The sequence below is a fragment of the Leopardus geoffroyi genome, chromosome A2 (genome assembly GCF_018350155.1).
Source record: "Leopardus geoffroyi isolate Oge1 chromosome A2, O.geoffroyi_Oge1_pat1.0, whole genome shotgun sequence".
Classification (NCBI taxonomy): Eukaryota; Metazoa; Chordata; class Mammalia; order Carnivora; family Felidae; genus Leopardus; species Leopardus geoffroyi.
In genome coordinates this window covers 167,544,657-167,570,033 of record NC_059331.1, presented here as the reverse complement: position 1 = coordinate 167,570,033, position 25,377 = coordinate 167,544,657, and the positions used below count along the sequence as shown (strand labels likewise).

The 25,377-nt window shown below is 51.0% G+C and overlaps 1 pseudogene; it reads right to left on the bottom strand.

Annotated features, from left to right (window-relative positions):
* Nucleotides 1–5,992: 5,992 nt before the first annotated feature.
* LOC123607310 lies at nucleotides 5,993–15,829 on the bottom strand (annotated as a pseudogene).
* Between the last annotated feature and the right edge of the window lie 9,548 nt (nucleotides 15,830–25,377).

Below are 25,377 nucleotides of genomic sequence, written 5' to 3'. Positions count from 1 at the left end.
ACCTACTAAGTGACGGGCTCTGTGCACCCGTGGGGTGCCCCGTGAAGAAGCGGGGTCCTGTGTGTACCAGGGATTGTGTAGGGATGTGTCCACCAGCATGCATCTGCCAGGGCTTCATCTCACGGGGGACCCTGAGTGCACATACCTCAGGGCGGTCCCCGGAGGCAGGGGTGTTCATTCACAACTCCCCTGCCCATCGGTGGGGGCTGTCTTGGGGTGCCTTCACCCCCTCATGTTTCTGGCCTGCCCTGTGTATATAGGCTAAGCACTCTGCATGGAGGAGTGTCTTCCGATAGACAGAGACAGACACACAGATGCGGGAGTAGATCTTGCTTGTGGGTTGTCTGTGACGATCTCCAGGGCAGCTTGTGGCTGGGCATCGAAAGCATCTGCTGTGTAGACACGGTTTTGCATGGGACGTGCGGGGATGCAGAGACCACGTCCCCGCTCCCCCGGCGGGCGGGACTCAGGCCGTGCTCACGGAGATAGTCCAGCACCGGCGGGCAGCCCAGGATGGGTCTGGGGACATGCAGCCCGAGGATGGCCTGTCCTTGGAGTCCAGGCTGCCATGGATGGGGCGTGGTGGGGACCGAACTGAAGTGAGGACACTTCTGTACGCAAGCCCAACACTGTGAGAAGGAACCAGACTGTTGCAGTCAGAGTCCCTCAGGCAGTGAGCACTCTTGGGGTGCAGCGAGTGCTCTGGGGCTGTTAAAAGTGCCCCCGAATTTCATTAAACACAGAACCATCACTTGATAGTATTTTAGAGTCCGTAGCAAATCTGACCCAATATTCTCATGCATCCACATTCTTACTCATGAGAATATCTTGGCCTCAGTCTCTTGTGCTTCCTCATGGTGGGGGGGGGGGGGGGAATGTTCTCTCCGAACCCCCCTGGGGTCGAGGAAGAGCTCTGTGTTTGCCATGATTCCCTTTCTGGGGCTCTCAGGAAGACCAGATTCCCAGGCTTCCCTCCTGGCTGGGCTGGAGCCACGTGGCTGAGTTTGGGCAGGTGGGGACTCGAGTGGCAGCCACGCGTCCCTTGCAGCTGAGGCGCGTAGGAGCAGGTGCGTGGCCATCCCCTCTCTCCCTTCCATTCTCCTGCGGGCCTTTCACAGAATTCCTTCTCGGGTGGGGATCCTTATGCGGGCCACCGGGTCCTCGATATCTAGACTGTACCGCATCTTTTTATCAGTATCAGAATCCGTACGTATGCTTTCTATACACAAAACCGTTCAGCAGATGCCCCCTGAGTGCCTCCCGTGTGCCAGGCACTGCTCTGGGCCGTGGACAGACCACCCCAGCTCCCCTGGAACTCACGTTCAGGTGGGGGCAAGCAGCAACGAGCAGATGAACAACAGTGGACAATTAAAGGCAATGAGCGGTGCTTGGAAAGAGAAAAGACGAGTCACGGAGATAGAGTTCGGACTGATTTAGAAGACCCCAGGGAGGAGACAACATTTGAATTTAGATCTGAGTGGGGGGCAGGGCAGAGCGAGCCAGGTGCAGGCAGGTGGAAATGGCATTTGCACATCTGAAGGCTGGGATGAGGCCAGCGTGACTTGCAGCGTGGGTGCAAAGAAAGGAGTCCGGATGACCTCGGCCTCTCGAGTTTGAGCCCCTGGGCAGGTTGTGGGGCTGACTATGGAGGTGGGGAATATTGGGGGACAATGTTGAAAGTCAAGGAGTCGGGGGGCTTCAGCTGGGAAGAAGGGGGGGCGGCGCGGCTGATGGTCCTCTTGATGGAATCCCCATTAGGACTAGTTAGTCTTGTATGTTTCATAAGTGTTTGTAGGTCTGTCATTGGTAATTAGCCAAATATGTGATTGAAATACAATTTTGAAAAAATGGGATGTTTGCTTTGGGGAGAGAACATTCTGTGCTATCTCAGGACAAAATTCTATTCTAGAGCAACATTTAAATTTTTCTAAAATCTAAAGATTTAAGAAAAAGTCTCCATTTTTCTTGGAGGCAACTGTGTGATGAGTAAACTCTTACCTGTGTGTTTGTGCGATTGATGGGCAAGTTACACATCCAAAGTGGCTAGTTTAAAATATAGCCCACGGCCATTATCCAGGAGGGCTCACCGCCTGGCTTCCGGTGTGAATTTACAACCGCTTAGCGTACCTAACGAAACGGAGTAATTTTTTGAATTAATTTGTGTATGAAAATACACGATAGCCTGAAAATGAGATAGTCCTCTTCTTAATCTTGGGTTACTCTTCCTAGCTAGCAGCTTAAATTCGGTAAGGCTGTGAAAACAGGACTAGGGAACGTAGGTGGTAACCAAGCCCATGACCTGCCCCGGCCGGACGTGTGAGGACATTGTGGGCGCGGTCTCAGATTTGTTTTCTGCCACCTGCTTTCAGCCTCCCCAGGGGAAGACGGTTGGGGAGAAGGTTCCTCCGGAGAGCGGTCAGGCATGGGAGGGGCAGTGGAGGCCCCAGGGACAACTTGAGGCATGTCCCTCGCCAGTGGCACCATCATGGCCCAGGGTCCCAAATCACGTTGGCCGCTTATCCTCTAAATCCTGTCTTGGGGCATCTCTCTCGGATCACTGTTCCGTGCTAATTCCTAGTGCTCGTTATAAAACACCCAGTACTCCAACTAATAGTAAGAAAGCCGTCAAGAATCTTTCAAGACATTTCATAGAATTTATGTATCCACCATCAACCTTTGACTCGATAGACAGAAATTGTTAATTGGGCAATTTGAATGATCTTAATATTGATTTAAGCTTTTAAATGGTTTTTTAGACATTTTATCCTAATGCCATCATGAGAACCAGGAGGGCAAAAATGATATTCTAATTTATCAAATCTCCACCTTAAATGGCGTAAACCAGCATCGAGACCTAGCCCCTTTATATCTAACGTGTCCTCTGATATTTGTACATTTTTTTAAAAAGAGAAATTGAGTGTTTCTCCTGTGTGCTGATGAGCATGACTCTACATTCGTGTTTCTGGAGTGGGATCAAGAAGTCCTTGATTCAGCAAATCAGGGCCAGAAGAATCATCTACGTGGCAATTTTGCCCAAACGCGAATAGTCATTTTTGGTGGGTTTCCTTTGGCACTTAGATGGATGACATCAGATCCTTCTATTAAAATAAATAAAGGTACGTATTCAGCGGTTAATTTTGTACTGCTCTGTTGGTATGTGTAACACACGAGGGATAGTGAACGTCTACAGTGGAGGAGGCGGGAACTTGGTATTAAGAGGTGAAGGAATTGGGTTTGGCTCATCTGGCGGAACTCTGTGGCCTCAGGACACTACTTCTGCTGTCACAAATACTGGATCTAAGCATCTCCCGCTTGTCACCTCCCTCCATTATGGCCGGTGTACAAGGGGGATTCCTTTGCCTTTTCAAGAAGACCGTCTCTGCTATCTGCGTGGCCCAACGTCCCTCAGCCGTGACAGTCTTCCCTGTGGCTCTCGCAGGAGGCCCGATGGAACTGATGACGTGAACGGTGTGGTTGAGGGACTAGGCCCCAACGTTCCTTCCAGTTTTAAACATATTCAAGGCCATGTGACCTGGACCATATCATCGGGACCTTTAGAGAAATAAAGGCACACACTCGTGCTTCTATGTTATGCCCATAAGGCCAAGAAAGAAACAGCCACATGTAGCTTGAATGTGCATTTTAAATAACACTTCCATTGATGGCAGAGTTCAGAATCACACTGCTCAGGACCAGGGAAAACTCTGTCTTTGTGTGAGCTGGTGTATTTACTTCAAATAAGGATGATGCAACCTAACTTTGCCTTGACTTCCAGTAAGTCTGCCTGCCTATTAGTCCGTCCATCCATCCGTCCATCCATCCATCCATCCATCCATCCATCCATCCATCCATCCATCTGTCCGTCCGTCCATCCATCCATCCATCCATCCATCCATCCATCCATCCATCTATCCGTCCATCCATCCATCCATCCATCCATCCATCCATCCATCCATCCATCCATCTGTTTGTCCATCCATCCACCCACCCACCCATCTGTCCATGTAGGTAGGTAGATATATGGTGACCATCCTCAGACCTACTGCCAATCTCTACTTCCTGACGATTTTGGTCTGTGCTGTTGCAAACCATATGCATGTGAAAGAGAGCTCACCAGTGCTAAGTCTTTGGTTCCTGAAAACAAATTCTTAGATGTGCAATTGCAGTGTTAGGGAATATGTTTATTTAACTAAACTTAAATGCTTATTTTGAACAATTTTTGATTTCCGTTATCAAATTTTCCATCAGAACGCTTTACCAATTTACACTCCTATTTGTGTTTTACGAACATTCCTACACTCTAGAGCATTGTTTTTTTTTTTTTAAATATATTATTTCTTTCCAATTACAGAAACAATATGTACTTATACAAGAACTCATTTGTTCTTCCGTCTTAATGTCTCAGAGGGCCCAGGGCATGAAGGTGTTCAGCTCGCAGGTAGAAGTAGGTGGAGAAGGAAATGTCATCCACTGTGGAACATGGGTCCATGCGCGGCTGGCTCTAGAGGGACTGGGGGGACCGCTGGCTGTGTGTGTCCCATTTTCGGGCTTTCTGGAAGAGTGCCCCGGACACTGAGGATCCTGGATAAAGGGACATTTGTATTTCATGAATCGTTTTCTTCCTGCAGGCACAGCAGAGACCCTGAGTTTAAAATATCAGTTCAGATTAACCAGACAGCTACAGAACCACCGTATTTTAGTCCCTGTTTCGCATCCCTGATCTCATCTCGGCTTTCTCTCGATACCACCCAGGGGTGGTACAGGTTGAAACGCAGCCCCGGCGAGTGTGATGATGGCCCTGCCAGCCGGGCTGTGTGTACGTGGTGGCATCTTCATTCGAACCGTGTGGAAAACACTCAGTGACTTGTCTCAGGGTTACATAAGTGTAAATTTCGAAGTTGGGACCGTAAGCTGACACAGCTGCTTATGTCTGGGGCTGAGGAGGCCGGCGGGCTGGGTACCGCCTGAGGAGAAGGAGGCGTTGCCATGGAATTTAGCGAGGCAGAATGCTGGCTTGAGGGCAGCATGGCTCTCAGGCACCGTAGTCAGTGAAAGGAAATTTACCGGCCCCACCAGGCGGTGAGTCCTGTGTGTTTTGAGTGGACTGGTGACATAGGAACCTTCGAATCACTTGCACTGCGGGAAAATTGGCTGGAAGGAGAGACGGGAATATAATTACGTGCTGAATCGGACAGAGCTCCGCATTCCCTAGAACTGAAGTCTCTTCTCGCTCCGGTGGCACTTCTGTAAGATGAGAGGAAGGCGACTTGAGTCAGATCAGCCTGCGCACCCGTCTGTATCGGCCCTCTCGTCTTGTGACGGTTCCTCCAGTTTGCTTCCTACTTTTGAAGCAAGGGTGGTTCTCACCCTTGGCTGCACGTTAGAGCCGTCTGGGATTTGGCCGAGGTTGTGCCGCGGGCCCAACCAGATTGGACTGGCTGGGGGTGGGGCCCTGGCACCAGGGCGTTAGGAGCCCCCGAGGTGACTCCAGTCCGCCGCCAGGATGGTGGAAAACGGGTTCACATGTGTTTCCCCTCTCATCCTCTCACTGCATCCCAGCAAAGTTGGTCGGGAGGTGAATTTGGGGGACAGAATCGCTGACGTGTTTTTATTATAAAAGTCTACGTGTGTAGCTACAAAAAATGTCACCGGCCAAGGTGATCTGACAATCTTTGGTCGATAGGGGGTTAATACTGGTGACGTCCTGAATGCTCTTGCCGCACTTGAAGAATGCGGACTCACTTCCTGTATCTGGGATTTTCTCTGTTTTTGCCCACCTTGTGTTTTTCTCCGTTTTCTCTTTGTTAAGTGTTTCTTGTCCGGCATTTAAGCCCCTGTATTTGGCTTCCCTCCTCTTATCTATGTGTTTTTGTGAAGTGAGGTCCCGATTCCGCAGTGTATTGGCGAGTCCCGTCTTGCTCCTAAGTGTGATTTAGTAGAGTCTGCAAGCTTGCAAGTCGGGCTCTGAGATTCCGCGAAATGGGTCAGCGCCTCAGCCATCGATCCGCTGGTCACGGAGCTCCGGGGCCCCTTCTCGGGCCGCCCGGCCTGTGGGACGGGAGGCGTGTGCAGTCCTGCAGGGGCTGGGGCACCGCCGCTGCGGGGGCGGCCACGGGAGCATCCACGGAGCCTCCGTGACTCGGTAACTGAGGACATCGAGGGCTAAGAGAGGCCAAGAAACTTGTCCAAGTTCATAAATCAGCCAATTTTGTTCTTGAGAGTGGCTGTAATGAGGTATTGATGGCAGAAAGTCTCGAAATTGCACTGAAATGAGGTTTCTGGATTACCCGTGGACTTCAATCACCTGGTCCACCTTTTTCTCGCTGTGGGGCAGGTATTCTGTGACTCTGTGTAATGAAGATTCTTTTTGGAACGGGCTTCACTCAGAGAAAGCTGACAAAAATGAATAGCACGATGATGAATTTTACGTTTTTTATAGATCAAAAGCCAATTTTAGGTTTTGTTATTACTAAACCCACATGCTATCTCTAGCTCATTAGGAGTGCATTTTTGCTCTAGTTTAAACCTCAGTCTGGAGAAGAATTTCGCTAAGTTGGAAACTTTAGGCTTGAAAACAGGAACATGAACGAGACAGAATCATGATTTATGAGGAATAAGTCAGATTGCCTGAGGGGAAGATGGTAATGTAGAAATAAATTCGGAAGTGATTATTCATGTTGCAAAAGTAACTCTTGCCTTTTCTGGAGGATGATCTATCTGTGCTTCTTAGGCTGGGCTCCCTTGAATGTGGGGGGGGGCACCAGAAGGAGGGAGTCCCACCTTTATTGGATGCTTACTGTCTCCAGGCTCTGCCCCACCTCAGCTCCTCCCTCCTCTCTGGTCCTCCAGCCCCCGGGAGCTCTCAGCCTCGCTGCTGGTCTCGAACACACCAAGTGTACACCTGCCTCAGGGCCTTTGCACTTGTGTCTTTTCCATGTGAGAGTCCTCATCTCCTTACAGGCATGGTCTTTTCTCATTTCCTGTGGGCGTCTCCTGTTTACAGAGTGGCTTATCTGACACCTGCTCTATGTTTCCATCCCCTCCTGTGTTCCTACCTCAGAGAATGGCATCCCCAACCAACTGCACGAGCCTGAAGCCCAGGACTTATCCTCCTCGACACTTCTCATTGCTGATGCATCACCAAGTTCTCTTCATCTCATTCTCAGAGGCCCTGTGAACCGCCATTACCCTAACTCTTCATGTCCCTGCCGATGCCCTGTGGCCTGTCCCCTAGCAGCTTTGCCCACCTCTACCCTGATAGACCTTTGAATAAAAGAGATTTAGTTGTTGTACGTGGCTGCTATCGTTTTCATCTCTGCACAACATCCCTTTGTGTGAATATGCCACAGTTTGTGTATCCGTTCAGCACTGAGGACATTTGAGTTCTTTCTAGTCTCTTGATGATGTAAACTCTCCCTCTGTTAGTACTTCTGTAGATTTCTCTTCAGGAGCGTGCACAGGGTTTCTCTGGGACATGTGCCCAGGAGTGGGCTTGTTGGCTTGTAGGACCTCCAAACTCTGAACGTCACAACAAAATAGCAAATTGCTTTCCAAAGAGGTTGTGTCCATTTGCACTCTGTGACCCATTGGTCCACATGTTCTCTGAGCTCTGGTGTTATCAGCAGTCTTGATTTTTCTAGTCGAGTGGGTGTAGGATGGAATCTCGTGTGTTCTCAGTTTACATTGAGATAATTACTGGTAAGATTGAATATCTTTTCATATGTTTATTGGATTTTCTATATATGTCTTCTGTAGTTCGTAGTGACTTTATTTCTTCTTTCCTAATCCTGTGACTTTATTAAATTTTTTTTCATGTTTATTTATTTATTTTGAGAGAGAAAAAGAGAGAGCACAAGCAGGGGAGGGGCAGAGAGAGAGAGAGAGAGAGAGAGAGAGAGAGAAAGGGAGAGAGAATCCCAAGCAGGCTCTGCACTGTCAACACAGAGCCTGATGTGGGGCTCGAACTCACGAACCATGAGATCATGACCTGAGCTGAGAGCAAGAGCCACCCAGGTGCCCTGGTGACTTTAATGTATTTTAATTGCCTCATGGTGTTGACTCCACTCTCCAGCACTGGTGTTAAATTCAAGCGACAACAATGGCCATCCTGGTCATTACCTGGTTTTAAGGGAATGCCGCTTCTAGAGTCTTCCCATGAAGAGTATCCATGGTAGGTATTTCATACGCGGTTTTGACCAGGGTGGAGACGTTTCTCTCTGATCCTAGCTTGAATGATGTTTGACCACATCTCTATTGAGATGACCGTGTAATATTCTGATGATACGGTGGATGAATAGTATGGACTTTCTAATATGAGAACACTCTTGCATTTCTGGAAGAAATCAGACTTGGCCAGGACATATTATGTTTTCCTATTCTTAGGATTTGGGATATATGTTCAGGAACGAGGTTGGTCTTGCCTAATTAGACATGAAGTTTGTACTGGCCTCAGGAGATGGGCACGGTCCCTCTCTTCATCCCCCAGAAGGGCATTATGTGAGAATGGACGGAATAACCTTTGTCTTGAAAGTTTTGGAGAACTCACTTGTAAAAACCCCTTGTTTTATGTTTAAGTGTGGAAAGTTCTTAAGTACTGCTTTCGTTTCTTTAATAGCGAGAAGATTCTTCAGGAATTCTATTTATTTTTGAGTTCTTGTCAGTTAGAAAGAATTTGTTCATCCAAGTTTTTGACTTTTGGCCACAAGTGATGCTGTTAATTACATCTGGCTTCGCATCTCTATTTGTGACCGGTATTACTTGGTTGTGTCTTTGCCTTCTTCCCTTGTAAGTTTCTCCAGAAGTTTGCCTCCTCCTTTCCCAAAGAGACACATTTTCACCTTGGTGGTGGTCCCCGGGCTCCCGGAGGCTGAAGGGGGATCGCTAGCTTTGGAGCAGAGGCCCCTGAGCCGTTAGGGGGATTGACGGGCCTGCTGGGTTTTCATCCCACAGACAGAGGGAGTCTGTGCTGGGCAGGTTGAAAGGGACAGCAGGAGACAGCAGGAGACGGGATAAAAATGCTTCTGGTCACATGTGTGTCCCGCTAGTTCAACGTGCAGCCCGTTAGGACATCTCCACCAAACCACAGAACCGCCGCAACGTGAGGTTTCCTCCAAGGGAAGTGGGTGCTGTGTGGGCAGTGATCTTACAGAGCGTCTGAACCAGGTGTGCCTTAGTCTGGAAACGCGAGCAGGTTCTTCGGAGTTTATGGTGGCGTTTGCGGGGACGTGTAGTTACGTTACGGCAGGGTGTGGGGAAGTAAGTAGTTGACAGTCTTTCCCAAACATACTCCTTTGAGGCAAAGGCGAGGCTGAGATGGGGCCCGTGTGTCTTACCTGGTGTTTTATCTGTTCCATCAGTTGTAAGGTTCCCAAAGTATTTTCTCTGCCTTCCCTGTTTCATTTCTCAAAGCGCTTTCACTGTTGTGTCCACGATCAAACCTCAGACCAGCACAGAGAGGAAGTCCCCAGTGGGGGCCTACTTGGCGTAAGCATGCACAATTAGAACGTTTGTAACCCGTTAGCTACGTGGAACCCAATTTTCTTTAAGAAGTCTCCTGTCATTATCTCAGTCTGTAAGTGAGGAAGATTTGAAAGTCCTGAACAGGTAACAGTGGGAGATGTTGAGTGGGGAGGACTTTAGAGGACGAAGTAGCTTGGGGTGTCCTGTGCCCTGAAAGGGTGCCTCTGGGTCCTCGTGCAGATTCTGTTCCCATTGCAAAGTCTTCTCCCTTCAAGGTTCCCCTGTGGCTCCTCGTATGGTTATTTGGAAGGATTCTTTGCCAGAAAACGTTAGGCGATCTGCAGTTAGATTCTTCTTCCCCTTTCTTGGAATCTCATGTGTCCCGAACGGAATGTGTTGGCTATTATTTTGGGTTTGGGATTTCCCTTTTGAGCAATTCTTTATGCCTGGCAACTTCCAGAATAACACTCCCTAGACACACACACACACACACACACACACACACACACGATCTCTCTCATTGTTGTGACGTCAAAAGTGGTCAGTATTTGACTACGTCCTGCACTCACTTCCTTAGTGTTTCAGGCAACTGTCTCTCTCTCTGCTTTCTTTCTCTTTCTTTTTTCCTCTCTTTCCTCCCTCTGTCTCCATCCCTCTCCCTTTCTCTTTTTTCAGTAGACTAGCCTTTATGCCTATACTTACTGAAGACAGTCTCACTTGAAATACTGTCGATAGTGACTGCACATTATGACTTAATCTTGGGTGATGTTGCTAAATCTTTTGCTTCAAGGAAAACGTTAACTGATGTTACAATGCTAATAATCGAGGCTTGCCTCTCTTAAAAATAATTATAGATCCATAAATTATGGGGTGAATTAGAAAATAATTATAAAATAATTTACTGCAGTGCTCCTTTAAATATTGATGATAATTAATTTATAAGGCTTTTCCCCCCTCTTTTCGTAACTATTGAGTAAAACAACAGTCACGAAGGCAGGTACTGTACTGGTGTTTACAGGGTGTGCCCATCTGTCAGGCTGTGCCGCCCCGTCCTGCCGTGCAGAGGGGGATCTGGAGGGCTACTGCACCAGCCTTAACTTCTGACACCTGGTGATCCCCTTTAGACCCTGGAAACGCAGAGCCGATGTGCTGTGTTGAGGTCCTAGAGAGCGGGGAAATGCAGACAGTGTCTGAGAGTAGGGAACCCAGCCTGGGGCAGAGTGGGGTGACGTGCAGCCAGAAATTTGTGCGAAGAATCTTTTTTAGAAGCCAGGACACCCCTGCTTCAAAGAAATCCAGTGATTTCTGTGGTAAAGTGAGGAGCGAGGTTTTCCAATCTGGAGTTTAGCATCCGCTGGCCTCCAGTGATGGAAGTGAGGAGAAGTGGACACGGGTGCGAGAGCAGGGCAAGAGCCTCCCACCGGACGAAGCTGCAAGCTTGTGCCCCTGCTGCTGGCCCCGTCCTCAGAAGGGCAGTTGCACTCGTCCGCTTCACCTGGGGGATCTCTCTCACCGAAGGGGATCCCCATGCACAGCTGCTTGTGATCACAGGGCTTGTGCTACCATGGACCCTGTGCTCTGAGACTGTGTCGGAGGAGTTGACCCCAGACGGCTGCCCCATGACCAGCAGAGAGGGACACACCGAGGTCTCTGGCACAGCAACCCAGGGGTGTGCTTCTGTGTTATGGGTACAATTTATACAGTAACTGGCACGATCGATGAGGTCTTCACACATGGATTCAGAACTGGTGTTGAGGGCTGACTGGTGCTTAGCTGTTGGGTCTGTAGTGGGAGGAGTGGCTCCCTCAGAGGCTCCTTGGGGGCTGACCGGTGCTTAGCTGTTGGGTCTGTAGTGGGAGGGGTGGCTCCCTCAGAGGCTCCTTGGGGGCTGACCGGTGCTTAGCTGCTGGGTCTGTAGTGGGAGGGGTGGCTCCCTCAGAGGCTCCTTGGGGGCTGACCGGTGCTTAGCTGTTGGGTCTGTAGTGGGAGGGGTGGCTCCCTCAGAGGCTCCTTGGGGGCTGACCGGTGCTTAGCTGTTGGGTCTGTAGTGGGAGGGGTGGCTCCCTCAGAGGCTCCTTGGGGGCTGACCGGTGCTTAGCTGTTGGGTCTGTAGTGGGAGGGGTGGCTCCCTCAGAGGCTCCTTGGGGGCTGACCGGTGCTTAGCTGTTGGGTCTGTAGTGGGAGGGGTGGCTCCCTCAGAGGCTCCTTGGGGGCTGACCGGTGCTTAGCTGTTAGGTCTGTAGTGGGAGGGGTGGCTCCCTCAGAGGCTCCTTGGGGGCTGACCGGTGCTTAGCTGTTGGGTCTGTAGTGGGAGGGGTGGCTCCCTCAGAGGCTCCTTGGGGGCTGACCGGTGCTTAGCTGTTGGGTCTGTAGTGGGAGGGGTGGCTCCCTCAGAGGCTCCTTGGGGCTGACCGGTGCTTAGCTGTTGGGTCTGTAGTGGGAGGGGTGGCTCCCTCAGAGGCTCCTTGGGGGCTGACCGGTGCTTAGCTGCTGGGTCTGTAGTGGGAGGGGTGGCTCCCTCAGAGGCTCCTTGGGGGCTGACCGGTGCTTAGCTGTTGGGTCTGTAGTGGGAGGGGTGGCTCCCTCAGAGGCTCCTTGGGGGCTGACCGGTGCTTAGCTGTTGGGTCTGTAGTGGGAGGGGTGGCTCCCTCAGAGGCTCCTTGGGGGCTGACCGGTGCTTAGCTGTTGGGTCTGTAGTGGGAGGAGTGGCTCCCTCAGAGGCTCCCAGAGGCTGAGCTCTTGCTGGGCACTGTTAACTTGCTTAAATTGTCGAATTCCAAAACAGAAGTTGTCAGAAAAAGTGGTAATTATGTTTACTCCTAATATACCTCAAACTAAATCTAATTTTGTTTTGTTTTGTTTGTTACTCAGGTGAAATTCTCCTTATATAAAGTCAGTCACTGAGAAGTAATTCAGTGGCATTTGTATATTCACATTGGGGTACAACCATCACCTCCATGTAGTTCCAAAACATTTTCTTCACCCCAAAAGGAAACCCCAGACCCATTAGCGGTCACTCCGTGTTTCCTTCCTCCCAGACCCTGGAAACCAGCAGTCCGCTTTCTGTCCCGATGGGTTTACTGTTCTGGACGTTTCATACAGATGGACTCCTACTGCGTGGGTCCCTTTGTGACTGGCTTCTCTCACGTAGCCCCGTTTTCCAGAAGCATCCACGCTTGGGCGTGTGCACTTCCTTTCCTTTTGTGGCTCAGCGCTACCCCGGCATGTGGACAGGGTATAGTGGCATCTGCTGGTGGGTGTCAGGTCATGTCCACCGTCCAGCTGCTGTGACTGATGCTGTTCAGAGCATATGTGTGCACGTGTCTGTGTTCAGTGTGTCCGGGTTGGTGGGTCACGTGGTAACTCTGTGCTTCGCCAGACCTTTCCTCAGCATCTCACATCCCCACCAGCAGTGGGCGACTTCCAGCTTGTCCATATCCCTTCTGAAGTTGCCCGTGTCCCAGGCTGGACCGTGGTCTGGCTGGAGTCAGGAGATGGGGAGCTTGGACCTGGGAGCTGCCCGGCGGGGGGGGGGGGGGGGTGGTCAGGGGCACCCCGAGCTCTGGCTGAGACTGTGGATCCCTTTCCACCGTGACATTCTGAAATCTGTGACCTCATCATCTAAGGGGTGGCCTCGAACACTGACACTTGGGTCCCTGTCCTTGGTCCTCATTTCCATTCTTGAAGTTCTTCAGCCATCCTGGCTCTTCCTCCACGTGCAGTAACTTTGGCAAGAATTTAGGGTCAGGTAAAAGGGGGTCAGAAGATTGATTCCCAGACTGATTGGTAATTCAGATCAAAAAACATCGATTGAGCACCCGTTCTGTTTGTGGACGTGGTTGACTTCACAGTTTCAGGGGAAAGGCCCCACTGCCCCTTCCCGACCTGTGCTTCTGACCGTGGGGAGGCCCGCCCACCGGAGGCCACAGCTCGATGTTGAATTAAAGATGAGAGATGCACGGGTGTGGCCGGCAAAGAAGGAGGGACCCCTGCATCCAGCTGAAGGGGGTACAGCCTTCAGCGCGAGGTTCCGGGACCCTTCCTGGCGCCTGGCCCGGGCCGCCCCCACCTAGGTGCGCTGCACAGGTGGGGGTTCTGAGACAGGGGTCACGGCTACGGAGGCAGGGCGCCACCTTACACGTGCTTGCAGCTCGCGCGTGGGGGTCGTATGTGGGGCGTTTGAGGGAGACAGAGGGGCCTTTGCAGAGCGCAGCCTGGCATGGATTTTGGGTTCTCCACATGTGTTCGGAGGCTCATTCTCTCCCAGCTCCCCCTCACCTGTGAGGCAGGGCTGTACAGCAGATGCCACCAAGGTTGTTGGGGGGGAGGAGGGGACTGGGGCTCTGCCGCTGGAGGTGGGGAGTAGCAGGTCGCTGTCTGCTGGGTGTGGCCTGCGTGTGGCCCCAGCCCGTGCCCCCTCCTGCCCTCCCGCACTTGCTCAGGGGGGCGCCCCGCGGCTGCCCCCAGGGCTCGCTGCCTAGCCACCCGGACGGGGACATCGTAGGCCGCAGACCTCAGACGCGGGTGCTTGGGGAGGCTCTGATGCGGGGTCCGTGGCGCCCTGGGCATGGCCTGTCCTCACACCTCCCTGGGGAGGCACCGGCTGCCGTACCGTCTGCTCTCTGCACGGGGGTAGCCACACGCGGCTGGACGGGCAGAAGGGCAGGCGGGCCTGGTGTGGGTTCTGGCCCTTGGGCCTCTGAGCCGAGCGGCTTTACCTTCCTCGCTTGGGTTTCCCTGTCTTCCAAGTGGAGGGAACGGCGGAATCTGCCTCGGAGTGTTTTCCTGGGAACTGAGCGTAGCAGTGAGGCAGCGCCTGTAGCAGGCGTTCGTGTCCCCGGACACCGTTTGGAGCATCGGCCCGTAAATCTACACAACGGCTCTTCTGTGGCCAAGGCGCTTTGTGGAGGTGGGAAAACGACAATGTAACTCAAACCGTCAAAGTGAAGATACGAAGCCTCTGCAGAAATTCCAGAGTGGATGGCGTGGGAGGCCCCTACGCCCGCTCAGGGAAGCAGGAGAGACTGCAGAGGGGGTTTGTGAAGAAACGGCTTGAACGGGAGCCTGGAGGCAGCGCGCTGTGATGGGGGGAGAGGGTATCCTGGAAAGGCAGAACTCGAGGAGCACGTATGTTTAGGGGAGGACGCGGTGTGCCTGAAGCCCCCTCTCGCTCGGGTCTGGGTGCGGTCCTGGGCCGGGGGTGGGAGGTTGGTGGCAGCGTGGTGCGTGGTGCCTCGGGGACGGTGACCTGGCAGCCGTTTGTTTGCATGAGACGGCGCAGTCTGGAAGGAACCGGAAATGAGATCAGACGAGCAAAGTCAAGTCTTACGTGTTTAACAGTGGTTCTGTAAATGCGGTGACTCATGGCCATTAATGCGGGCAGCTCAGCGTGAGCGGCCGGCCGGACAGGCGGACGTCTCCGAGGTGGGGTGGGGTGGGCCTGGTGGCCGTGGAGCGGAGCTTGGGAGGGAAGCTTTCTTTTTTCTTTCAACTGGTGGCATGGAGAGAGAAATTTTAATAAGGAAATAAGCATCGATACGTGTACATACACAAGACGCCCCTCACCTGTCTACACTGCACAGGTTGGCACAACCCTATCAAAAACATACCATGACATAAAGGTTTCAGTAAGTTGTTCTTGGCATTTTCACCCAGACGGGTACTTAGGTAGTTTCGGTCTTGATAGGACTGGGTTCTTCATATATTTAAGAGTATATGATCATGTTTTCTAAAATGGCTCAAGCCGACCTGTCTAAAGCAGTAAGCCAATAGGACGCCATGGTCATCATGTGGAAAAGATCATTATTCTGTATTAGGTCAGAAGGAGGTGTTTTGGAGAAAGGGCAGCTTGGGACATCAAGAGTCGGAGTGAGTCATTCCAGGCTAGGGTACTGTGGTCACTAGGAGTGGTTACCAAGAGGCTGAAGGTAAATGTCCTCCAAGGAACTGCCCGTGACTGGCTTCGTGGAGGTCAGGCGAGGGACTGTCTCCGTGGTCCTCTGTAAGATGATGCAAGTTTTCTTATCCTCGAAAGGGTCTTCAAGGTTGGTGTCCGGATCAGCACGGGGTCGCTTCTGGCGTGCTCCTTGCAGTAGGACACGGGGTCCGTGAATGCCTTTGACACCTTTAGTCTCTCCCCGGGGGGTGGGGGCTCCATGCTCGGTGGCACAGTTCCCCGCGCCTGGGCGATGCTGCCGGTGCTCGCCGTTTCGCTTGACATCGTCAGGTGTTGCTTTTACCTGGAACCAGTAAGACTTCCTGGGCCCACCGTTTTCAGGTTGAAAGTGGCGGGACGAATCACCTGCGCCCGCCGTGGCGGGCCCACCCGCCTGCCGGTGCGGCCTCCCCCTCCGCCGCCAGGGACTCGGCGTCCAAGGGCTCCTCGGGAGGGGACTTTCCGTCACGCCCATTTCCGCGTGGACCCGGTTCTGAGACGGTGCTGGTGTCCTGGGGAGGAGAGGTGCTCGACCGAGTTCTGTGCACTTTTATTTCCCTGATTATTTTGAATTTCCAAGTCAATTTTGGATCTGGGGTTCTCAATTTACCCTCCGGGAGGGGGACCCCGCTCCCTCAGGAACAGTATTTCAGTGAGGAAGCTCCCGTTCGTGGGACGACTTTCCACGACAAAGAAGTGTCGCTCGCATGTGCACTTGGAAAACGCTCTTATGATTTAAAAATATATTGACATGGAAAGACTTGGCCGAGTGGCCACGTTGCAAGAACTCAGTGTTGATATTAGCAGAATGTGATGTATTCCCTCTCAAAATAAGATCATTGGGGATAAGCTATGAATAATTTCCAAGTTTATTTTCACACGATATTTGTTTTTAGTAGCACGCTGGGACTTAACGTGATGACAGACAACTGTTGTGTTTTTCCGTTTCCCTCACTGGAGCTAACAAAGGGCACCGACAGTCCCTTGGCTGGAACCACCTTTCCCTCTGCTGGCACCAGGTGGCGCCGTGTTGCAGGTTCTTGAAACGTTAATTTATTATTTTAAAAATGGAATTCAGGAATTAGGGCTGCTGGTATTCTAGGTTCACTAGATTTTGGAGAGTGTTCCAAGTGCTGGGTAAGAGATTCAAAGACCGTATTTAAGATTTTTTCCCCCAGTCTCCATTCTCGTCTGTTAGAGTAGGAAAACTCTTTCTTCCCAAATCTTGATTTTCAGGAGAGGTGGGGAGAGAGTGTCCCTACACGTGGCCTGTGCGAAGCAAAATTTTGATGCTTTTGCACCACCGCCTTCCCATTTTTCTGTTCTGTTCTCCCGTTCTACTTGTAGAAAAGTGATTTATTAAGGGTAAATTATACTAAAATGTTAGTGACTTATTTTTACTAGAGGAATGGATGCACAGAATAACATTTGGCACGAAAGATTGGAGTTTTAGCCCTCGGTGACAAACTGGTTTGGAAAACATGTTTAAGATTTACTTTTACCTCTAACCTGAGCAGTATTCTTTTTATCTGGACAGATAACAAAACCATACGTCGTTTAGTATGATGAATACATTTTGCTCAAGGCAAATTTGGTTTTCCTGGTTTTCACAAGAATATTAAAGCTAAGAACGGCCACTGTGGGTTTACAATTGACGAATAAATATTTTTGAAGCGTTGATTTGAAGTCTGAGAGGATCTGTGTACAAAATGGAACAGGAAAAGACGTCTGAATACCCAGGAACGCTGTAATTGATGTGTTTGAATCTTGAAAACACTATTTATCATTGTAGCTAATGCAGAGTAATATATACTGCCGACGCTTCAAAAGAACGGGGTGAATTCCGTTGTTAAAATTACAGTTCTATTGTGCATTCTGTCGGGTTATCCTTTATTTTTACAAAAATAGTCCTCCTGCTGAACATATATTTTGAGATTAAGAAGTGCCCATTCTTTCTCACAGGAGAATATTTCTCACCCCTCAGTTCTTAAAGCAGATGAGTGCTTTCGAAAGATGACTCTAGCGGCACGCAGGACGGAATGACTGAGGGAAGCGAGAGCTGGGAGATAACTCCCTTCTCTTAGCCATTTATTTGGAGGGTACTTAATGAACACCTACTATGTGCCAGGCATTGTACCAGACAGCGGCGACACGGTGGTCAGTTCTAATGTTTATTTATTTTTGACAGACAGACAGCGCGAGCAGGGGAGTGGCAGAGAGAGAGGGAGACAGAATCCGAAGCAGGCTCCAGGCTCCCAGCTGTCCGCACACCGCCCGACGTGGGGCTCGAACTCAGAAACCGTGGCATCATGACCTGAGCCAAAGTCGGACGCTTAGCCAACGGAGCCGCCCAGGTGCCCCGGTGGTCAGTTCTAAGTAAGGAGAGATGAAATCCTTCATGAGATGTTGAATGGCTGCATTAGGGGCAGCAGGGACACAGGACGGGACAGACCCCAGAGGTTCTAGAAGTGGACTTGCCAGAGTGTGGGGTGTCTTGAACGTGCAGCAGGGATGGGGATGAGCACATGACGGTCCCGCCGGTTCCTCCCTTCCCTGAGCACATGGGGAGCGGGCAGGCATGTGGACAGAGCCCTCCCGGGAGTCATTCGGAGTCTGTATTTGTTCCCGTCTCCACTCGTGCCCCCACTGGCCGTCCCGCATCCACATCTCCTCGTTCCACAGTCAGTTAAGGGGAGGAGTACTGTTAATTTTTTTAATGTTTATTTATTTTTGAGAGACAGAGCATGAGCAGGGAAAGGGTGGAGAGAGAGGGAGACACCGAATCCGAAGCAGGCTCTAGGCTCTGAGCTGTCAGCACACAGCCCGACGCGGGGCTCGAACCCACGAACCAGGGCTTGAACCTATGAACCGTGAGATCATGACCTGAGCCAAAGTTGGACACTTAACTGACTGAGCCACCCAGGCGCCCCTGATGGGAGGATTACTATTAATAATTTTTTTAAACTGTAGCCAGCCACTGAAAAACACACCCAGATACAATGGTGTTGGGTTTCCATGATGGGAACGGTATGTAAACGTCTATGTTTATTATGTTCACACGGAGGCCATGTCTTTAACATGAAAAATCCTTAAAGCACAGTATCTGGTGCCTCTCTGTCCCCAGTCGCCGTGGAGTAGAGGCCTGCAGCTCTCAGAGGATGGAAGGGAATGACGTTTCCTGACTCAGTCATTCAAGTACTGGGCGAGCGTCCTCTGTGTTTGTGCTGGGCTGCATCTTGCACTGCATAATCCCTACCCTGGAGACTGTCACCAGGCTGTGTGCCCGCCAGCTCTGTGACCTCGGGCATTCCCTGGTCCCCTAGTTCACACCTGTGATAAGATATGTGAAGAACCCGGAGTCGTTCCTCTTTAACGTCAGTTCCCTTCGCCCGCAAGCAGGTGACAGGCTGGTAACTGGGACAAAACACAAGTCACCATGAAAGAGGCACTCACTCCCCACCTGTCACAGTGAAAGCAGCTTCCGGAACGGGAATCCCAGTCGGGGCTCCACTTCTTTTCTGCTTTATCCTTTTCTCAGGCCGCCTAGGACACGGGTGTGGGTTTGTAAAGCTTCTGACAGCGGGAGCCGAATGGCTCGTCCCGGCTCTGGGGGGCGGGCGGCGATGACTGATGTCAAGGAGGGCTGACTGTTTCTCAATTACGTGCAGGGGAAACGCAGAGAAGAAAGAACAGCCCACATCGCCATGGAATTCGTTCCTCGTATGTTGACTGTGCGCTCGGGGGGTGTTTTCTTTTTTTTTTTTTAAATTTTTTTTTTTTTTCAACGTTTTTTTATTTTGGGGACAGAGAGAGACAGAGCATGAACGGGGGAGGGGCAGAGAGAGAGGGAGACACAGAATCGGAAACAGGCTCCAGGCTCTGAGCCATCAGCCCAGAGCCCGACGCGGGGCTCGAACTCACGGACCGCGAGATCGTGACCTGGCTGAAGTCGGACGCTTAACCGACTGCGCCACCCAGGCGCCCCTCGGGGGGTGTTTTCTTACGCGTGCAGGGAGAGATGCGGAGGGGCACCGTTGCACGTGCTGGTCGCTCCCCTGCGCTGACCTGTCCCCCTGCCTTGCTCTGGGCCTGACCACTGAATTCGGGTGCTGGGGACGGCTCTCGAGAGATGTATTACTGCACACACGTGGTCCTGTGACTCTCAGGACGACAGAGTCTGCAGACTTTGGTCTGGTGCGTCTCGTCTACTGTCCACACCACCCGGAGACTGCGGGGAATGGGGCACACGGGGACGTGGGGGCTTCTCAGCAGACGGTCACCAGCCTTCTAGGAAGATGAGGCCAGGATGAGCCGTGCAGGCAAGAGCGACCGGGGTCGTGCGGGAGGGGCTGGCTGTGGACTTGCATCCTGCCGGCACCTGTGGAGCCGTGGGGCCTGACCCGGGCCGCGCCGGCGACGGGGACGTGGGGCCTGACCCGGGCCGCGCCGGCGACGGGGACGTGGGGCCTGACCCGGGCCGCGACGGGGACGGGGACGTGGGGCCTGACCCGGGCCGCGCCGGCGACGGGGACGTGGGGCCTGACCCGGGCCGCGCCGGCGATGGGGACGTGGGGCATGATGGTGATGGGGCTGTGAGGTATGACATGGGCCACGTTGGTGACACCACGTTAGACACGTCCCTTTTGCTGAGGGTGCTGCACAAAGAGCCCCGGAGGCCCCTGGTCCCAGACGCCTCCCCTTCGTCATCCACTTATAGGCATCTGTGTGGTGCACTTGGCCGTGGGAAAGGGGCGAGCCCGTGGCCACCGAGGGCGTCTTCCCTGCCATCCTGCAGGGTCTCACCCTGGCCGGCAGAGCAGACTTCTGTCTGCCTGGATCTCTGGCGCATGTGTGACCGCATCATGCGCAGCCGGCCCGGGGGGCGTGTTCATGCAGTGCCCTCCCCCCCCCGGGGACAGCCTGCACCAGCCAGTTGGTGGCAAGTGTGCTCCGTCTCCCTCAGAGCCCAACGCACCTTCTGGGGTGGCACTTCCTCTTCCACCTGCTTCCTTTGTGAGCCGGGAGGGGCCGCAGGGCTGAGGACTGTCCCTGAGCCCCGCGGCCCCTCTGTTCCGCCACCAGGGACCCCGGCTCCCCCAGCCTCCCGGGGCTCCCAGGATTCCAACCGTTCCCTGCGGGGAGCCCACTTCAACTCCTGAGCCACAAACAGCAGACACGCGAGCCACCCTCGCAAGGTATTTTCCCGGTGCCCTTCTTTCTCCCCCGGGTATGAAGTGCTCGCTTTAATGACTAATTTACAGTAGGAACTTGGAGGTGAGGCTGCTGCGACCCGCGTCTTGTACGCAAGGCGGCTGCATTTATTTGCCACAGCACGATTCCCTTCGAAGAGAAACGGCAGAGTTTTTGGTTTTTGGTTTTCAATATATTTGGAGATTTAGTCCATATAACGGGTCTCTTTCTGAATGGGCTTATAACACAGTGGTAGCTTTTGTCTCAGAGACGGTAGGAATAATAAAATGTAGTCACTACTAAATTATGTCATGGACTGCAGTAGATTTTTACCATTAATTGGATCTAGGCCCTCTGACCTTTTCACAGGAAGCAAACTAAAGGTATAATAATTTTTATAAAGATGAGCTTTCTGTACTTCCAGTAATTTTTTTTAAAACGTTGAAATAATTTCTGGACAATGAAAGAACTCTGGCTTTATTGTTCTTGAGATAAATAAAGCTTTGAGTTTCAAGGCCGTCACATGTGTTCTTTCTCTCCCTCCATATCTGCGGCCACCTCCTTCCCCGGGTGAAGATAATACGGGGGGGTGGGGGGCGTGAATCAAAGGTAGCTCACATTCAGGAAAATCTAATTGAGCCAAAATTATATTTCTACCAGTGTAGTTTTTAAAATGAACTTATTCAGACTCTTCCCCAAAATAACAAGCCAAATAGGAACTAAACCAACATTTGACAAACATAAATGTACATATTCAGTGGTATTTTTTTCTTTGAAACTAAATACTTTATATAAGATTTATAAAACTCTGAAACCAAGATCCTGAAAGCAGGCTAACGCATTGAAACTCTTTGGTGGACTTTCAAGGTGAAATAGCTTGGCATAAGCAGGGGTACTTGGTCTGAGCTCATTTATTGCAGGTTCCAGTTTGCTCTTTTGTTTTTCTTTCTCTTTGAATTCCATCTGTTTTGCATGGTCTTTGCTGTGCATCCTGGTCAGGCCACACTGACGTCCATCAGCTGCACCAAACACCGCCTTTATCGTTTTCCAAATGATGTTTGTGAGTCACTTGGTAGAACTCACCAAATCCAAGGGCTGATCCCCACCCGCCATTAACATGATACTGAGACGGGCTGACTTTTCTGAGCTTGAAAGCATGATGAGCTGGTCAGACGCTAGGTTTGTAAGAAGTGCTTGGGAGCCATTGGTTGATGGTTGAACGCCAGAGAATGTGTGAAAGAAAAGAAGAATCCGTATTTGTGGCTGAGTTCCTCTGCTTCGCCATCAGTGGGACTGGCGTTCCCGAGGCCCTGGCCACTTCGAGGATCCCAGCCATCCCAGGCTGGAACAGATGAAGAGTTTTCGAGGCACCATACGCGGCATCTTGCGCTTGAGGAGTGGGAACATCCTGGCAGAGCTGATCAGATAATTGTGCACTTCTCTTTTGTGTTTATAAACTTAACTGAAATAACCAAACAATCTGACCTTTAGATGTGAAAGCACTGCCTTGAGATAACGGTGTCGATTTTCTCACTTAGGACTCTTGCACAGAAGTTTAGAACTAATCATCTTGTTTTGCAGTTAACTCATCTGCAAAATGTCTTTGTCTATGTGCATGCACTTAGACACATGTATTTTTATGAAATGATTTCAAAGACAAAAATTCATCTTTTTATATTCCTCACTTGTGCAGCCGTGGAGAGATAATTAACAACATCTATGAAGTAGTTTGTAAGTAAAGACACGAGATAAGCAATTAGTCATACTTTTACCGAACCGTCAAAGGTGGTTTGTAAGTGAGGTCAGCAAGACGCTAACTACATGGTTGAATGCGTTATTTGAAGTAAAGATGTGTGATCTTTGAGTGAAGTTATTAATGATGTGACAAAAATCTTGAAAAACACTCGTTCCAATGGGGAACCAGAGTCAAGGCTTTGTACTGACACGTTAGCCGCGGGGAAGCAGCTCTGGGGAATAGAGCATTATGTTTGCAGATATTTGCCGGAACGGTACAGAGGAGGAGAAGCCATCACTCTGTTCCTCTGCTCAGACTTTTTGGCTAGAAGTTTGTCATGATAATGTGTTACACAGCTAGTGGATTTCTGACGGGCTCAGAACTTTCTTTCCCTCGGTCCGCATTTAATCAGCACAGATACAGATTGTGCTAGTGAATTATCAAAAGCTTTCATCTGGTGGTGAATCTTGTTCTGCCGCTCCAATAACACAGGTGGCGTGACGGAGAAGAGGGTGGTCGGGTGTGTGAGCCCGGCTGAAAGGACCAGGCAGAGTCAGGACGACTTAGCCAAGGCCATGGATGGGGAGGGCAGACACACAGGGCAAACAAGAATTTACCCTAAAAATCCCAGTGTTCTTACAGAGTATTCTAGCTCCTGCATTTCCCCCAAGTAAATACACTTTGGGTAGACTGCAAAAGAGGAAGTATCCCCGTCAACAAAGAGACGGCCTTCTCTCGGTGGGGGTGGCGGTGATGCTAAACTCCATCGTGAGTCACGGACGACACGCGTCTCAGTCCCCGGGACTGACCTCAGGGAGGAAACCCTGCCTCTCCTTCCCTCTTCCCTCCAGTGTCTCCAGGCTGGGGGACCGAGGCGCCAGCCAATGGTGGCTGCCCATGTGTTCTCACATAATCAGGTTATACAGGCAATGAGAGCTTTTCTGCCTTGAGAAGAATTGGAGAGAAATGTGTTTTCTAGAGGATTTGGCAGGAAGCGTTCTGCTGTTGCTTCCAGTTTACCGCACAGGAACCATTTATTAGCACAACAGATCTGCATTGATCGTGAGCCATTAGAACCTGCCTCATTTTCTCTGTTTCCAAATTTACTTTGTTTGCCCGGACCTTCCCGGTGCTCCTGACAATTAGCCAGCTGGTGTTTTATTCCCCATCACTTGAGTTTTAAAATTTTTTTTCAGTGTTTATTTTTGAGAGAGAGGGAGGGAGAGAGAGAGAGAGAGAGAGAAAACAAGTGGGGGAGGGACAGAGAGAGGGGGACACACAGAATCCAAAGCAGGCTCCAGGCTCTGAGTTGTCAGCACAGAGCCTGACACAGGGCTCGAACTTGTGAACCGTGAGATCAGGACCCGAGCCAAAGTCGTACGCTCGACTGACTGAGCCACCCAGGTACCCCTGTTCCCCATCACTTTAGAACAAAGCGTGGGAAGGCAGAATATCCAGAAATGATCCCCTTCTGGGCACAACAGCACTACTCTTTTGTATTTTTTTGCAACACGCAGTGCTCCCTGAAGCTACGGTCTTTCCCCTGTTGTCTGTGCGAAGCTGTGTCTGTCCTGTGTGATCTGTAAAAACCGAGCGGCCTTTGACAGCCGCCAGTGACCGAGGCCGCCCCGGCCGCCACTGCGCCAGTTCAGACAGTTAGCGCCAGGAAGACAACAGCCTCGGTTTGCAGGGAGATAATTGGAACTTGTTCTGAGCAAAAGGAAATCAAGTATTTTAAGTGGCTGGCGGGCCAGGGGACTCAGGTACCCCGTGACATCTGATAGGTGGGGTCGTCGCCCGTGTTGACAGCTGAGGTTTAGGAGAAAATGCTGCCCGGTAAAGAATGCTCTTCTCTTCCAAAACATCCAGCTATTTGTTTGAATATCATCGGCTTCTCAAGAGGGGTTTTCACTCGTGTGTGGAGCTTCAAATGTGCATTTCTTCCTTGCGGCTTGCGGAAGAAGCCAGAGTTGGAAACTTTATCACAGAAATAACCTACAGGGGAACGTCAAATGAAGATGTTGTTCTTACAACTACTTCTTGATGTGACATTTGTCAAAGCCTCTTTAACACACGCACGTGTATGCGTTTGTGATACAGTCGTGGCGATGGAGATGTGTGTGGTAAATGTCAATGATAGGATGCCGTCGTAAAGCCACTTTCTGCCTAATTCTTTATGTTTTTGTGCTTTACGTACACGTTGGCCATAGGGATTTCTTTTTAACAGCATTACCTTCAGACAAAGGAAAACGATATATAAGGAATCAATTTTAGAAAAAGCTAGTATTTTATTTATTTTAGTATTTATTTTTTGGGAGAGTGCAAGTGGGGAAGGGACAGGAGAGGGGGACAGAGGATCCGAAGCAGGCTCTGTGCTGATGGCAGAGCCCAGTGTAGGGCTCTAACTCATGAGCCACGAGATCGTGACCTGAGCTGAAGTTGGATGCTTAACCGACTGAGCCACCCAGGTCCCCCAAAAGCTAGTATTTTAAAGAAAACACTCCTGTCTCTGACATAATTAAACTTGACATATTCATTCCTTCATTCATTCGCTTACTTGCTCAACAGATGTAAGAGTTAGGAATTGACCTAACTGTGCCTGCTGTGTGCCAGGCACTGCTCTGGATATTTAGGGTAAAAGAGGAGAAATCTGTCCCTAATAGAACTTATATTCTTATTTCAGGAGAGAGAGAGAATAAATAAGCCGGTAAGTAGTCCCTGCTGTGTCAGATGGTGGTAAGTGCGGGGGGAACGAGGCCACAGAGGGTTGTGCCAGTCGCGGGGGTGGGGTGTGCAGAGAAGGGACCACAGGCAGCCTGTGCCAGGGGACGGCGGCCACGGGCACGCAGGGGAGAGCGTCTCGGAGACCAGACGGGAGCCACCGCAGGGTTGCAAGCGCAGGAGCGGCGGGTCTGATCCACGTCTGGAAACCAGGGCTCTGGCTTCTCTTTTTTCGATTGTGGTAAAATACGAGTCAGATAACCTTTCCTGGATAACCTTTCCTGGTTTAATCGTCTTTAAGTGAACCCTGGCACGGAGCACATTCCCTTTGTGCCAC